Here is a 17450-nt window from a genome sequence, read left to right on the forward strand (position 1 = left end):
ACCTGCATACAGATTTCTCAGGAGGCAGGTCAGGTGGTCTGGTATTCCCATCTCTTGAAGATTTTTCCACAGTTTGTTGTGATCCACACAGTCAAAGTCTTTAGTGTAGTCAATGAAGCAGAAGTAGATGTTTTTCTGGAATCCTCTTTCTTTTTTTAGGATGCAATGGATATTGGTAATTTGATCTCTGGATCCTCTGCCTTTTCTAAATCCAGCTTGATCTTCTGGAAGTTCTCAGTCCACATACTGTTGAAGCCTAGCTTGGAGAATTTTGATCATTACTTTGCTAGCATGTGAGATGAGTGCAATTGTACAGTAGTTTGAACATTCTTTGGCATTGCACTAATTATATACAAATAGAAAATAGAAACAAGCATAAAGATATAGAAATATTTTTAATGTCTTGTTCTATTTCCTTAGGTTTTATTTCACTCTAAAATGTTTTGAAAATTAAATACACTCTGATAACATCATTTACTGAGACATGATAATAGCTGTGCTGTGCTGTGCTTAGTCGCTAAGTTGTATCTGACTCTTTGCAGCCCCATGGATTGTAGTCTGTCAGGCTCCTCTGTCCATGGGATTTTCCCAGGCAAAAATCCTGGAGTTGGTTGTAATCTCCTTCTGCAAGGGCTCTTCCCAACTGAGGGATCCAACCCATGTCTCCTGTGCCTTCTGCATCGGCAGGCAGATTCTTTACCACTGAGCCACCTAGGAAGCCGCACATGGTAATAGTGAAATAGTTAAATAATAGTTTTGAACACATGATGGTAAAATTTATATGTCTACTTGACCACACTAAGGGATGCCAGAGAGCTGAAAAAACATTCTTTCTTGGTGTGTCTGGGAGGGTGTTTCAGAAAAAGAGTAGAATTCGAATCTGTGGGCTGCATAAAGAAGCTTGCATTTAATGGCCTGAGTGGAATAAAAGGCACAGGGAGGGCAAATTTTTTTTCGGTCAAGTCCAGACATTCATCATCTCCTGCCCCAAGGTATCAGCGCTCCGGCTTTCTGAGCCTTCGGACTCACACTGGCCTTCTGTTTCTCCAGCTTGCAGGCAGCAGAGGGTGTGACTTCTTGGCCTGTTTCTATGCTAAATTTGTCTCTCTCTTTCATCTATTGGTTCTGTTTTTCTGGGGACCCTTGACTGACACACACACAATGTAGCCAAGTCTAATCTAAGTGTTTTACATAAAAGGAGTGTTGATGCATTTAATCCTCCTGGGTATCCTCTGAAGTTGTTCTTGTTCCTGTTCAGTCACTCAGTCGTGTCCAACTCTTTGTGACCCCATGGACTGCAGCATGCCAGGCTTCACTATCCTTCACCATCTCCTGGAGTTTGCTCAAATTTATGTCATTGAGTCGGTGATGCCATCCAACCATCTCCTCCTCTATCATCCCCTTCTCCTCCTACCTTCAATCATTCCCAGCATCAGGGTCTTTTCAAATCAGTTAGTTCTTCACATCAGGTGGTCAAAGGATTGGAGTTTCAGCTTCAGCATCAGTCCTTCCAATAAACATTCAGGGTTGATTTCCTTTAAGACTGGTAATTCTGCATCTTACAAATGAGGACCCCAAGGCAGGGAAACATTAGGTAACTTATCCAGTATCACCCGAAGAGTGACTTGTGAAGCCAGGATTTTCCCATACTCCAGAGCTCATTCTAATAATCCCAGTGGGATGCAGGATTTTCATACCACCATCTGGGGTACACAAGCTGTGATTCTATAGTTTAGTTGATCTTTATCTTTGAATAAGCTGCTCGTTTCCAGTTTTCAGTATCACAAACATTTGTATGCACACGTCTCTGTTTTCTTGCCTATTTTCTTCAATAAATTTATAAGAAATCAAGTTGCTTGAGAAAATGAGTATCTTTTTGGCTGTCCACATCTGCTCCCATAAACTTTAGAGAAAACAATGAGACTGACCTTCCCACAAGCAAGGCTGAAGAGTGTCTGTCTTCTGCTAAACTTCTTTAACACTGTTTATCATAATTTACTTTTGTCAACTTAGCAAGTCATACAGTCTTTTTTTTTTTTTTTTCCTGTTGGGGTGTAATTGCTTTACAATGTTGTGTTGGTTTCTGCTGTACAATGAAGAATCAGCCATATGTATACCTATACCCCCTCCCTTTTGGACCTCTCTCTCATCCCGCCCCCATCCCACCCATTTAGGTCATCACAGAGCACCGAGTTGAGCTCCCTGTGCTAAACAGCAGCTTCCCACTAGTTATCTATTTCATACCTGATAGTGTGTATATATGTCAAGCCTACCCTTTCAGTGTGTCCCACCCCTCCTCCCCATCTATGGCTACATATCTGTTCTCTATGTCTGCATCTCTATCCCTGCCCTGCCAACAGATTCACATATTCCATGTTTCTAGATTCCAGAAATATGCAGGAATATACAATACTTGTTTTTCTTTCTGACTTATTTCACTCTGTATGACAGACTCTAGGTCCATCTACATCTCTACAAATGACCCAATTTGGTCCTTAATTTGTACTGTCATTTACATTTTCTTGAGAACTAGCAAAGTTTCATCACTTTGGATCTTGTGTTATTTATGCTCCATCACATTGCTGGTGGTTTTTCTTAGTATTCACATTACTTGCTACTGACTGAATAATAATAAATCAGTGGCATTTGATCTATACTTTATATCTTTGATTGGATATAACTTGATATATATAAATATAATAATGTAGAAGCTTGTTATTTCAAGGTTATTGAGCCTTTGATGGTTGTGTATGGTGCAGTGGGGGCACTGCAGGGTGTGTATTCCTTGCCTTCTAATCTTTTTTCTTCAACAGTATGTGAACCATGAACTTCCAGATGTTCAAGCTGGTTTTAGAAAAGGCAGAGGAACCAGAGATCAAATTGCCAACATATGTTGGATCATCAAAAAAGCAAGAGATTATTTTTGTGTGCGGTGTTAGAAAGTGATCTAGTTTCATTCTTTTACAAGTGGTTGACCAGTTTTCCCAGCACCACTTGTTAAAGAGATTGTCTTTACTCCATTGTATATTCTTGCCTCCTTTGTCAAAGATAAGGTGTCCATAGGTGTGTGGATTTATCTCTGGGCTTTCTATTTTGTTCCATTGATCTATATGTCTGTCTTTGTGCCAGTACCATACTGTTTTGATGACTGTGGCTTTGTAGTAGATCCTGAAGTCAGGCAAGTTGATTCCTCCAGTTCCATTCTTCTTTCTCAAGATTGCTTTGGCAATTTGAGGTTTTTTGTATTTCCATACAAATCTTGAAATTATTTGTTCTAGTTCTGTGAAAAATATGGCTGGTAGCTTGATAGGGATTGCATTGAATTTGTAAATTGCTTTGGGTAGTATACTCATTTTCACTATATTGATTCTTCTGATCCATGAACATGGTATATTTCTCCACCTATTAGTGTCCTCTTTGGTTTCTTTCATCAGTGTTTTATAGTTTTCTATATATAGGTCTTTAGTTTCTTTGGGTAGATATATCCCTAAGTATTTTATTCTTTTCATTGCAATGGTAAATGGAATTGTTTCCTTAATTTCTTTTTCTACTTTCTCATTATTTTCTATCATGTATACTATCATGTAAGAATTGAATCACCAGTCTATGTCTGATGCAGGATACAGCATGCTTGGGGCTGATGCATGGGGATGACCCAGAGAGATGTTATGGGGAGGGAGGTGGGAGGGGGGTTCATGTTTGGGAACACATGTAAGAATTAAAGATTTTAAAATTAAAATAAATAAATAAATAAAAGAATAGCAGGGAAAAAAAAAAGCAAGAGAGTTCCAGAAAAATATATATTTCTGCTTTATTGATTATGCCAAAGCCTTTGACTGTGTGGATCACCACCAACTGTGGAAAATTCTGAAAGAGATGGGAATATCAGACCACCTGACCTGCCTCCTGAGAAATCTGTATGCAGGTCAAGAAGCAACAGTTAGAACTGGACATGGAACAACAGACTGGTTCCAAATAGGAAGAGGAGTATGTCAAGGCTGTATATTGTCACCCTGCTTATTTATCTTATATGCAGAGTACATCATGTGAAATGCTGGGTTGGATTAAGTACAAGCCAGAATCAAGATTGCCAGGAGAAATAACAATAACCTCAAATATGCAGATGACACCATCCTTATGGCAGAAAGTGAAGAAGAACTAAAGAGCCTCTTGATGAAAATGAAAGAGGAGAGTGAATAAGTTGGCTTAAAGCTCAACATTCAGAAAACAAAGCTCATGGCATCTGGTCCCATCACTTCATGGCAAATGGATGGGGAAACAGTGGAAACAGTGTCAGACTTTATTTTTCTGGGCTCTAAAATCACTGCAGATGGTGATTGCAGCCATGAAATTAAAAGATGCTTGCTCCTTGGAAGAAAAGTCATGACCAACCTAGAGAGCATATTAAAAAGCAGAGACATTACTTTCCCAACAAAGGTCCATATAGTCAAGGCCAAGGTTTTTCCAGTAGTCATGTATGGATGTGAAAGTTGGACTATAAAGAAAGTTGAGTGCAGAAGAATTGATGTTTTTGAACTATGGAGTTGGAGAAGACTCTTGAGAGTCCCTTGGACTGCAAGGAGACCCAACCAGTCCATCCTAAAGGAAATCAGTCCTGAATATTCATTGGAAGGACAGATGTTGAAGCTGAAGCTGCAGTATTTTGGCTACTGGGTGCAAAAAATTGACTCATTTGAAAATACCCTGATGCTGGGAAAGATTGAAGGCAGGAGGAGAAGGGGATGACAGAGGATGAGATGGTTGGATGACATCCCTGACTCAATGGACATGAGTTTGAGTAAACTCCAGAGTTGATGATGGACAGGGAGGCCTGGTTTGCTGGAGTACATGGGGTGGCAAAGAGTCAGACTTAGCCACTGAACTGAACTAATCTTTGAATGATACAGTGTGAGAAGCTGATAATCTATAAGAGAAATGTAGACATCTAAGTGTCATCAGCTGTGGGTCAGGTTCTAGCTCTGATGCTTTCTGTGTGACTTTGGACAAGTCATGGCAGCGCCTGCCCTGGGCTGTCAGCCATCCTGACAGCACCTCTCAGCTCTGATTCCAAGTTGCAGAGATCCCAGGCTTTCTGAGGAAGTGACAGCTCTTCAGAATTGGGCATTTCACTCTCACTAAATCTTTCCAAGCCCCATCTCCCTACTGTGTTTGATTCCTTCCCTGGCTTATGAGCCTCTTAAGGGAAAAAAATCATGTCTGGGTTACTTCTATCACTTTTCCATTCCCTGATATAAGCTCTTCACAGGTGAATCTGAACAAGAGTCTTAGCCTGTTTCTGTGAAGAATGCTCAGGTAGGTTCTGCTGCTTAAATAAATAAACACTCAAAAACAAGCACTTTAGCAAACTGCTTTAACAAATGGATTGATTTGCTCCCTCCCATCTTCTTTATTATTATTAAATTTTGATTTCTGCAATCTGCATCTTTTTTCTCTGGGGTATTTTAATTAGATAGTAGAATTTAAAAATAGGGTCTCCCGTATATTAAGGAACTTTCAGTGGTGTTTATGTGGGACAGCTGGTAGATCTCTGATTTGAGAGTTTTTTTCTTATTCTGTCATCTGAACTTTGCTTTGGTAATGCTGCAAATTAGCAGCTATTCATTCTTTAATGAACAAGGGTTCATGTAAATTCCAACTATGAATAGGCAATCAGGATTTCTTAGGGTATAATGGGTTATTTACCAGGCTTCCATTTCAATTTTGAACTCTTTGGTTCTTTAAACACCATCCTATATAATTTAGCAGCCTTCTAATTATGTATGTGTATATTTACTATATAGATACTGCCTTTGTGCCTCTATGTGCTCCAAATTGCTTTATTAAAATAATGGCAAAATCTCACTCCACCTGAAGTGGATGTACAATACTGAATTCAATGAACATTAGTTGTGCAAAGCTTTGATGAAATTGTGGAGATGTTGGGAGCAGACATTTGGAATGGTTTTCCCAGGATCCTTGGTACCATAGCTACAGTGAAAAATGGCAAAGCTCAGATGCTTAACCATTTTAGACTTTTCATAATTTATTTTCCTGAAAGTTTTACTTCAAAAATAATCTTCAGCTGAGGGAAAGATGATCTATCTCTGGATGTTTTCTTTTCCATTTTCTAGTATGTTTTAGACCCATCAAATTCTGAAGGTTACCGAGACCCAAGACTACTGTCCTGAGTTTGGTTTCAGAGTCTGTCTGCATGGTAGATAGAATACCTAGAATAATTCAGGATTAAGAACAAATGGAATGATTTTCCCGCTTCTTCCCCTCTCCTCTCCATCCCATCTCTCCTCAGTCTAACCCTAAATAATCTATTTATAGCATAATAACCCTGTTTATGGAGAAGACAATGGCGCCCCACTCCAGTGCTCTTGCCTGGAAAATTCCATGGATGGGGGAGCCTGGTAGGCTGCAGTCCATAGAGTCATGAACAGTCAGACATGACTGAGTGACTTCACTTTCACTTTTCACTTTCATGCATTGGAGAAGGAAATGGCAACCCACTCCAGTGTTCTTGCCTGGAGAATCCCAGGGACGGGGGAGCCTGGTAGAATGCCATCTATGGGGTCACACAGAGTCAGACAAGACTGAAGCGACTTAGCAGCAACCCTGTTTATGCGTTTCAACATGGGTTTTCAAGTAGTCATGTACAGATGTGAATGTTGGGCCATAAAAAAAGTTGAGTGCCTAAGAATTGATATGTCTGAATTGTGGTGCTGGAGAAGACTCTTGAAAGTCCTATGGACTGCAAAGATATCAAACTAGTCAATCCTAAAGGAAATGAACCTTGAATATTCATTGGAAAAACTGATGCTGAAGCTAAAGCTCCAATACTTTGGCCACCTGATGTGAAGAACTGACTCATTGGAAAAGGCCCTGATTCTGGGAAAGATTGAGAGCAGAGGGCAGGAGAAGAAGGAGGCTACAAAGGATGAGATGGTTAAATAGCCTCACCAGTTCAACAGACATGAATTTGAGCAAACTCCAGGAGATAGTAGAGAACAGAGGAGCCTGGAGTGCTGCAGTCCATGGGACTGCAAAGAGTCAGACACAAAGAGCAACTGAAGAATGATACATATTATGTACAGTTGGAGAGATATGATTTGGAAACCAGTTATCATTCTCAAAGTTGAAATTTGCATCTTGTGTCATAACTGTGACTCAGAATATTTACCTGTGAAATTGCACAGAGTCCATGAGAGCCCAGCTGAGTGCAGCTCCTCCTGCAAGGTCCCCAGCTGCTGTCCCCAAGACGCTCAAACCACCAGAAAGTGCAGCACGCACACCCTCATACAGAAGCCGTGGTCCTAGCATTCTCCCAAGGTGAAGGTCACTGACTTTGCTCCCTCTGGCCTCATCATGGAGTTTCTAGGTTGACGCAAAACATGCAAAAAGTGTTTATTTTTAACAGAATTGACAGCATGGCAGCAACTTTAGTTTCTCTAAGTAAATCTCTATGTGTTGTTGTTGTTCAGCTGCTCAGTCTTGGCTGGCTCTTTGGGAGCCAATGGACTGCGCACGCCAGGCCTCCCCGTCCTTCACTGTCTCCTGGAGTTTGCCCAAACTCATGTCCATTGAGTCGATGATGCCATCCAACCATCTCATCTTCTGTCGCCCCCTTCCCCTCCTGCCCTCAAGATTTGTTGTAAACTAATATTAAATGACAGGCTAGTTTAAAGTGCCTATGCCAATCCACCCTGTGCTCCCTCCACTCAAGGCTTTCTTTGGATGTGCAAAGTTAACAGAGATCCCCATGGCCGTTAAGAAGGAAAGGGGCTTCCTCCTTTCTCCCTGACAGAAGCTCCACTGCAATCCTGCTGCCCTTAGCGCAGGGCACTGCTAGTGTGGATTCCACTTTCCAGGGAGGTGGAGGGGCTTCCCTTTTTAACATCACCCAGGTTTTGTTCTCTCCTCTCTATTTGCTGGCATAGGCACCCAGTGACTCAACCACGGCTGTATCTGTACTTGAATAGCCAGGGCATCTCTGTGCTGAGAATGGACCAGCTGCCTGCTCCTGCTGCCCTCCCGGGGTGCTCAGAGAGGGCCCTGGTCTTCAGCGATAGCGGAAAAGCAAGCAGCTGCTCAACTGTTTGGAGTAGGCTGTGTAATTCGAATCCCACTGCTGCTTCTATTCCTGGAATGCAAATCTAAACACATCACCTTCTTACTGGGACAGGAAGAGCCTCCCGACACCCCCCTGAAAGACCCTTGGACTCAGCAGCGGGTTACAGAGACATTCAGGAGAGATCCAGATCTGTGCCACCAGCCTGCGCCAACCCTCACTAGTCACCCAAGGCCTGGCCATGGCCCAGCAGCCCTTCTGCCAGCGGTTGTGGGTCTCCACTGCTCTGCATCATCTTTCCTTTGGCTAACGTTTTCTTCTTACAGGGAAGCACTGAAACCCTACCTTTCTCCCAAGCAGTTGTCTAGGTCCCTTCCCTTCTCATGTGTATTCAGTTGGCACCCAGCTACCCCAGCCCCTGCAGTAGCCTACAGATGGGAATTGGCCAGGGTTGACCAGAAGCCCCCTTGGACTCCGGCAGGCTTGTGAGAAGCCTTGTGATTTTCATGTGCTTCTTATAAATCACAGGTGTGCATCAGTACTAGCTTCCCATGATGCCTCTGCACAGTGTAGCTAGAACCTTTCTAAGGGACCCCTTGCAGCCCCAGCCTGGCATCAACACAGTACCCTCCAGCTGGAGCCCACAAGCTTGCTGAGGCTGCCTTCACAGCCCAGCCTGACACCCTATCTGGGCTCAGTGACTCAGCCTTTCTGACATCATGTCTGCCCACTGGGGGCGCCTGCTGGCCTGACCGCCTCACCAGGGAGAAAGGAAGCCAGGAGGAGGCCATGACCTGAGGCCGACCCCCCCAGAGAGGCCAGCAGGGGAGCTGCCATCCTTTGAGGCTCCAGGGGGGATCCACGCTCTCTGGGATTAGTCAATTAAGTAAATATTACTCCTGGGTCATCTGGAAAGAAAATAACAAACAACGTGTTCTGCAAATGGAAAAGTTGGTCCTGCCAGCGACTAAGGAGCCAGGTGGGTCTCTGCCGGGCAGGCTCTCAATCAGAGAGGGTCATTAATATGCTAAAGATGCCGCAGCCAATCGGCTCCCATGGCGACCGTGCGCAGCCTTCATGAATAATCCATGTAGCACCTGGAGGCATGAAATTTTCAGAGGCAGCCCAGTCTGGGGCTGGGGGTGTGAAGAAGGGAGTCCCAGACACGCCTGGCCTGGGAAGGGCCCGGAGAAGAAGAGGGTGCAGCTGGGGCTGTGTCCCAGAGGCCAGGATGGACTTGCTGGGCAGAGGATCAGGAAATACTAAGACTGCAGCACTTCAGTCTGCTACAGATAAGAAGCTGAAGATGGAATTCCTCTTCCAAGAACAGCTCCGAGCCTGGTTCTCTAACAGGGGGAAAGAGATGCCCCTCACCAGCTCCCTCTAAGTACCAACTGCCCCCCATCACCACACCACAGTCTCCATCCCACGAGTCACCAGGATTCTGAACCAGCCCTTCTTAGACATCAGAAAACCAGCTATAACCTGTCAAGTGTGGGGGCAGAGACCCCGAACCCCCTTGCTCGCTGAGAGCTTTCCTTCCTCCCTTGTTGAACTTCTCTGAACATCTACTTCGCCTTTTATAAAGCATGTAGCAGCTACCTACCCACTAAGCTGTGAGAATCAGACAGGATCTAATATAATTACTGACGGGGCACATTTTTTCAACATTAGGTAGTTCTCCTTTATCTTCCCATCTGTGACTCACAAAGTTGGCCCTGCTTGCCAGTTAAGCTCACCTCCCTCTTCCAAGAGGAAATTCTTTTCTTAATCAGAATTTTATTCCAGACCCAGACTGTTTATTGAGCAATCAGGTATGAAGGCTTTTAGGTAATTTAGAAGTAGGAGGTGGTTGTTTAGAGAGTTAAAATATGAGCCTCTCACAAGTTGGAGTCTATTTATCACACGAATGAGTATTGTTATGTAAGTATTTTGAGCTTTTATCTTCAGGTGTTGATTTAAATCACTCTCTAATTTACTCCCTTATGACAATGGAACCCCTTTGCTTTAATGATTCATTTGTTTTCTTCTTTGTTCCATCTGACTTGATGTATTTTGATATTTCCTAGCTTGCATCTTTTGTTTACCTACTTCAGATTTTATAAACACAAGTCGCACAAGTTATCCCATAGGTCGGCTTCAGTCAGTTTCCAAAGGAATTTTAGTTTTGCATAGGACATCTCCCTCGACCCTTTTTGTTTTTCTTTTAAAGACTGGGATGCTGTTTTCAGAAATACTAAACTGAGGCACAAAATTATTTACGGTAGGATAGTTTCATAAGAAATGCATTCTGTTCAAATACCAAGTACAACCCATCTCCAGAGTAAATGAAAATAAAAACAAAAATAAACAAATGAGGCCTAATTAAACTTTTGCACAGCAAAGATAACCATAAACAAGATGAAAAGATAACTCTCAGAATGGGAGAAAATATTTGCAAATGAAGCAACGGACAAGGGATTAATCTCCAAAATATACAAACAGCTCCTGAAGCTCAATATCAAAAAATAAAAAACAACCCAATCAAAAAAAATCACAAGACATAAATATATATTTCTCTGAAGAAGACATATAGATGGCCAACAAACATATGAAAAGATGCTCAATATCACTAATTATTAAAGAAATGCAAATTAAAACTACAATGAGATATCACCTCACACTGATCAGAATGGCCATCATAAAAAAATTTACGAACAAATGCTGGAGACAGTGTGGGGAAAAGAGAACCCTCTTACATGGTTGGTGGGAATGTAAATTGATACAGCCAAATACAAATATTAAAAGAAAAATTGCTTGCATGTGGGTGGGGGCCTGGGGTAGCAGTGGGTACGAGAATGTGGGCATTCTGGCTTGGAGATGCCCAAGGTTGCATTTTTGGTTCATTGCTACCTACTATGAGGGCTTCCCTGGTGGCTCAGACGGTAAAGCATCTGCCTGGAATGCAGGAGACCCGGGTTCGATCCCTGGGTTGGGAAGATCCCCTCGAGAGGGAAATGGCAAGCCACTCCAGTACTCTTGCCTGGAAAATTCCATGGACTGAGGAGCCTGGTAGGCTACAGTCCATGGAGTCGCAAAGAGTGAGACACGACTGAGCAACTTCACTTCACTTCACATGCTTTCCCTCAGTTTCTTCAGCAATTTCTCCCCAAATTTAGGAAGATATGATGGTCTTATAAGAGCCCTCGAGACCACTTCTGCCATCCCTGTAGGGAGGACTGTCCTTGCCTTTACTCCTTGCCAGGTCAGCCTCCTGAATATGCCCTCATCCTCAGCAAGCCTAACTGCTTCAGGACCTCCAGTGAGTAGATTATTCAAGGCATGGGCTTCCCGGTCTGTCCCTCCCCAACCTCCTCTGAGGTCAGTGCATGTTACCAGGAAGTGATTCGACTTCAGCTGGGGTATTCCCCTGTGCTCTCCAGGGTCCCTTGTGACTGGCGGGGTCTTGACAACCTCAGGTGACTCAGCAGTGTCTATAGGCCAAGGGGGAATTTGCTGATGGCCATGTTTCTCTGTGCTGTACCTTTTCAGCATTGTTCAGAGACCTTAGATCAGGCCTGTATCCCTGTGGACTGTTGAGATGGTGCTGTTGACAAGTATAGTCATATTTTTAAATGTAAAGAGACTATGTGCTTAATAAGGCTTCACTCATGGCTCAGCAGTAAAGAATCCACTTGTGATACAGGAGATGTGAGTTCCATCCCTGGGTTGGGAAGATCCCCTGGAGAAGGAAATGGCAATCCACTCCAGGATGCTTGTCTGGGAAATCCCATGGACAGAGGAGCCTGGTGGGCTACAGTCTACAGGGTCACAAGAGTTGCAAATGACTTAGTGACTAAACCACCATCACCATGAACTTAATTCAAGAAGGTGAAAACTAGCCACATAGTTTCCACCACCTGGAGGGAAGAAAACTTTTTTTTTTTTTTAACCGAAAATGTGTTTGGTATCTAAATTAGTTGAAAAGTTATGTGCATGCAAACCTGGACATGAATGCTTATAGTGGTTTTATTTATAATGGTCAAAGCTTGGAAGCAACCAAGATGCCTTCACTAGATCAATGAATAAATAAATTCATTCAGACAATGGAAGATCATTCAGTAATAAAAAGAAATGAGCTATCAAGTCAGGAAAAGATGTGGATAAACATAAATGCATATTGTCAAGACAAGAGAAACCATTCTGAAAAGATTACACATTGTATGATTTCAACCACATGACATCCTGGAAAAGGCAAAACTGTGGAGATGGTAAAAAGATCAGTGGTTTCCAGGAGTTTAGGAGTGGAGGAGAAGAGAGGAATGGAGAAATTTTTAGATAAGTTAAACACTTTAAATGACATTATAACCATGGACACAGGGCTTTATGTACTTGTCAAAACCTATAGAATGCACACCACAAAGAGTAAACCCTAATATAAACTATGAATTTCAGATAATAATCTTTGGTTTATCAGTTATAACAAATGTGCCATCTCAGTGTAAAATAAGAGTAGGGGAAACTGCAAGTGTGTGGCAGGGGAGGAGAGGGAGTTTATGGGAACTCTGCATTTTCTGCCTAATTTTTGTATAAAACTCAAGATTTCTAAGAAATAAGGTTTATTAATTTAAATTAAAAAATACACATTTGGGGGAATTTCCTGAAAATCCAGTGGTTAGGACTCTGTGCTTTTGCTGCTGGGCCAAAAAAGAAAAATATATATATTTGGAGACCTTGAGTTGACCTCAGTGCAAACTAGACTGGAGAATAAATTATTAGAAACACATAAAACATCAGTTTGGAGCTAGAAATTTTCAATTTTTTAATTGCTTTTAACATATATGTATTAGTACACTCAGTCATTCCCGACTCTTTGTGACCCCATGGACTGTAGCTTGCCAACTCCTCTGTCTATGGGATTCTCCAGGCAAGAATACTGGAGTGGGTTGCCAATCCCTTCTCCAGGGATCGTCCCAACCCAGGGATTGAACCCAGGTCTCCTGTATTACAGTCAGACCCTTTACCATCTCAGCCACCAGGGAAGCATTTTAACATAAACACTTTTCAAAATGACAAAAGGAAGACAAATCTCAGTATTTTGAACAACTTGAACCAATGACCCTCTTTACAAGATAGTTTTATCCTTTATAAGATGCATCAGACCACACTGAATTTCAAGTAGGTATCATGGAAATAGTCCTCAAAATCCATCAGACAAATGAAAGACAATTTCAGACATCATTAAATGATACTTTGGAGGAAGATTTGAATGTTCTGGAAAGTCTAGAGCTGCTTTCACAAGAAGCTGAAGGATGGGAAAGAGGAGTGAATGAAGTTGTTATATTGAAGAAAATACGGAACTCTCAAGAAATACTGTCTTTGGATGGATACTTGCAAAAAAACCCAAAAGTGCAGGGAGGGGAGAGTTTGAGCCACTGTTCTTAGAAAAGACTAAATGGATAGTGGGAACTTGAAAGTGGATATAATCAACGGTTCTGAAAAAGGAGACCTCCTAGAAGATGAATTCCAAAGAAACTGATTGATGTGGCTGAATTAAATATTATTTTAAAACTTTTAAACAGGAAAGAAATCAAACGTATACTAAATTAGCTGAAGAAGATGAATAATCAATGCACTTAAAGATCACATGAAAAATCTCCAAACTGAAAAAGATTCATTGTAGGAAGAAAACAAACAAACAAACAAAAAAACAGAAAAGTAGAAGCAACTGGAAATTTCAATCATCACAGAAATTCATTAAGAACAAAAAATGAATTTTCACCACCTATCCCATTTAGACAGAACGTTTATGCTGTGAAGATAAAGGAAAAGTTTTCCAGAGCAGATTGTATGTGAAGATCTGGATATCCACGAAATATACCAAAGTTCACTTAGCATACTTGAAGTCATCAAGTATGTTACTGAAGCCAACTTGCTTCCCATGAAAGAGATGCTTAGGATGATGGACTGGGAGTGGTGCTGACTGAGAGGTATCTGTTGTTGTTCAGTTGTTAAGTCATGTCTGCTCTCTGCTACCCTATGGATGGCAGCACAGCAGGCTCCTCTGTCCTCTGTTGTCTCCTGGAGTTTGCTCAAACTCATGTCCATTGAGTGAGTGATGCCCTCCACCATCTTATCCTTTGTTTCCCCATCTCCTCCTGCCCTCAATCTTGCCCTGCATCAGTCTTTACCACTGAGTCAACTTTTCCAAACAGGTGGCCAAGGTTTTGGAGTTTCAGCTTCATCAACAGTCCTTCCATGGAAAATTCAGGGTTGATTTCCTTTAGATTGACTGATTTGATCCCCTTGCTGTATAAGACTCTCAAGAGTCTTCTCCAACACCACAGTTCAAAAGCATCAATTCTTCGGTGCTCAGCCTTCTTTATGGTCCAACTCTCACAGTAGTCCCTACATGACTACTGGAAAAATTACCATAAAAGAGGAGGGTGAAAAAGTTGGCTTAAAGCTCAATATTCAGGAAACTAAGATCATGGCATCCAGTCCTATCACTTCATGGCAAATAGATGGGGAAATGGTGGAAACAGTGGCTGACTTTATGTTTTGGAGCTCCAAAATTACTGCAGATGGTGACTTCAGCCATCAAATTAAAAGGTGCTTACTCTTTGGAAAGAAAGTTATGACCAACCTAGACAGCATATTAAAAAGCAGAGACATTACTTTGCCAACAAGTTCCATCTAGTCAAGGCTATCGTTTTACCAGTAGTCATGTATAGGTGTGAGAGTTGGACTATAAAGAAAGCTGAGCACTGAAGAATTGATGCTTTTGAACTGTGGTGTTGCAGAAGACTCTTGAGAGTCCCTTGAACTGCAAGGAGATCCAAGCAATCCATCCTAAAGGAAATCAGCCCTGGGTGTTCATTGGAAGGACTGATGTTGAAGTTGAAACTCCAATAGTTTGGCCACCTGATGCGAAGAGCTGACTCATTGGAAAAGACCCTGATGCTGGGAAAGGTTGAGGGCAGGAGAAAAACGGGACAACAGAGGATGAAATGGTTGGATGGCATCAGCGACTCAATGGACATGAGTTTGGGTAGACTCCAGGAGTTGGTGATGGACAGGGAGTCCTGGTATGCTGCAGTTCTTGGGGTCGCAAAGAGTCAGACACGACTGAGCAACTGAACTGACTGACTGATACTTGATATTATAAATTGAGTGTTTAGCAGAAGCTGAGAGACCACTCAGGAGCCCTCAGGTTGGCCAGATTCTAGAGAAGGAGGGCATCTCTGTGATTGGTCCTGATCCAGTGTCCTGCTCCCAGCGTGGACCAGGCACCTCACAACCTCTGTCAGGAGTTGATGCATCAGCTTCTCCGTGGAACTGAAAGAGAGCTCTTGCTGGTATTCCTGGCAATGGATGGGATTGGCTTGTTCTTTCAGTTAAGCCTGCCCTCTGAACAGGGTGCCGCTGGCCCAGGCTCTGACCCTTCACTCATCCCTTCGTCAGATGAGCCCGAGGACTCCTGGGGAAGAGCCCCTGAGAGGAGGACCCCAGCCCAGTGCTGCCAGCCCTGCCTCAGAATAAACAGCCCACAGTGACCATTCAAAAGTGACTGGAGAGGGCGAGGGTTGGATGATTTGGGAGAATGGCATTGAAACACGTGTATTATCATATGTGAAATAGATCATCAGTCCAGGTTCGATGCATGGGACAGTGTACTCAGGGCTGGTGCACTGGGATGACCCAGAGAGATGGGATGGGGAGGGAGGTGGGGGGCGGTCAGGATGGGGAACACATATAAACCCGTGGTTGATTTATGTCAATGTATATAGCAAAACCACTACAATATTGTAAAGTAATTAGGCTCCAATTAAAATGAATAAATTTATTTTTTTTTTAAGTGACTGATTCTTGCCCTATTGAAGGAGGCACTCACCCCTTCCTCACCCTTTCCTCCCAGGCCTCAACATACAGTGGGGAGGCAATGCTGCCAGCCTGAGCCCCTTAGGAAAAGATGGACGACTGTCTTCCACTGAAAAGCTACTAAATGTCCATTAAAGCCCTCGCTGTTCTAAATGGGAAAAAAAAAAAAAAACCCTTATTCCAGAAAGCAGGTTGAGGGCTAATGTATTTGGGTAGCCCTTCACCGAGGCTGTCTCATGGCTCAGAACACCTTCCACTGGTCAGATGAACTGTCTCTACACCCTAAAAACAGATGAGTCATCTTCATTTTGATCCCACATGCCAAGGAAACTGTTTCTGAAGATTCAAAACCAGGACAAAATTACTTTCTTCCGCTACTAAATAATTTGATATTTTTCTTTCAGTTTAATTGCTATTAAGTGATTATACAACGCCATAAATGAAAATTTGACAGGATTATAGTTATTAAATAGCGTTTTATAGGTTATCTAACTGTGACTCATCAGTTAATTTTTTCAGTTTAGCATTTTTTAAGCAGCATCAGTATAGTATTTGTATTGCTAACAGTCCACAGATAATCTGGAAACACAATTTTTTAAAAAAGTTTATTTGTTCTTATAAGATAATTTTTTTCCCTCTGTTTAATTTTATTGTGCATGCCTGGTAAGTCACTTTAATTGTGTTCAATTCTGTGTGACCCTATGGACTGTAGCCCACCAGTCTCCTCTGTCCATGGGATCTCCAGGCAAGAATACTAGAGTGGGTTTCCACATCCTCTTCCAAGGGATTTTCCCGACTCAGGGATAAAACCCATGTCTCTTGAGTCTCTTGCATTGGCAGGCAGATTTTTTTACCACTAGGGCAACCAGGGAAGCCCCATTTAATATTATTGCTATTATTTATGTAATTATACAATACTTCAAATGGACTTGACAAGATTATAGAGTTGTGTTTTTATAAAACCTCATTTTGTAAGTGTATTAGGAAAATGGCTTCACCTTATTTTATCTCCAGAGAATGTACATGTACCACTTTTGTAATTGTTGTTTAACAATATCTGTATTGATCTAAAAAACAGAAATATTATTCTTCCCTTAAAGTAGTTTAAAATTTTCTTTCATTTGGTTTCATTGTAGATAAGCAATTACATAATTACTCAGATGGAAACTCTATAGAATTATAATTCTTAGGACAGTACTTTACATTTTTATCTCCTTTAAACATGAATTTTGTGAGCAAATTATTTCCTTTTCCCCAATCTCATGATAATGTAGAGCATTTCAGTTTTGCTGTTTATAGTCTTCCGAACAGTGGCAGTAGTAAGAATTAGACAGGAGAGTTCCACAGTTAGAGAGATTTGAAACTGAGATTATTTCTGCATACCAAAACCTACCTCTTGACTAATATATTTAACTTTATAAATTTGTGTTTTAAAAATACCTTGGGGAACACATCATGTGTCTAAATATCTTTTGTTTCAATAATCGTTGTTTCATGTAGCTTTTAGAGATTCTGA

At 41.9% G+C, this 17450-nt stretch overlaps 1 non-coding gene across 1 annotated transcript; it reads left to right on the plus strand.

The window, feature by feature from the left end:
• Nucleotides 1–10980: 10980 nt before the first annotated feature.
• Nucleotides 10981–11052, plus strand: TRNAS-GGA (transfer RNA serine (anticodon GGA)). The gene has a single exon. It is a non-coding gene; the product is annotated as a tRNA-Ser (tRNA).
• Nucleotides 11053–17450: the final 6398 nt, after the last annotated feature.

The sequence above is a fragment of the Capricornis sumatraensis genome, chromosome 1 (assembly GCF_032405125.1).
Source record: "Capricornis sumatraensis isolate serow.1 chromosome 1, serow.2, whole genome shotgun sequence".
NCBI lineage: Eukaryota > Metazoa > Chordata > Mammalia > Artiodactyla > Bovidae > Capricornis > Capricornis sumatraensis.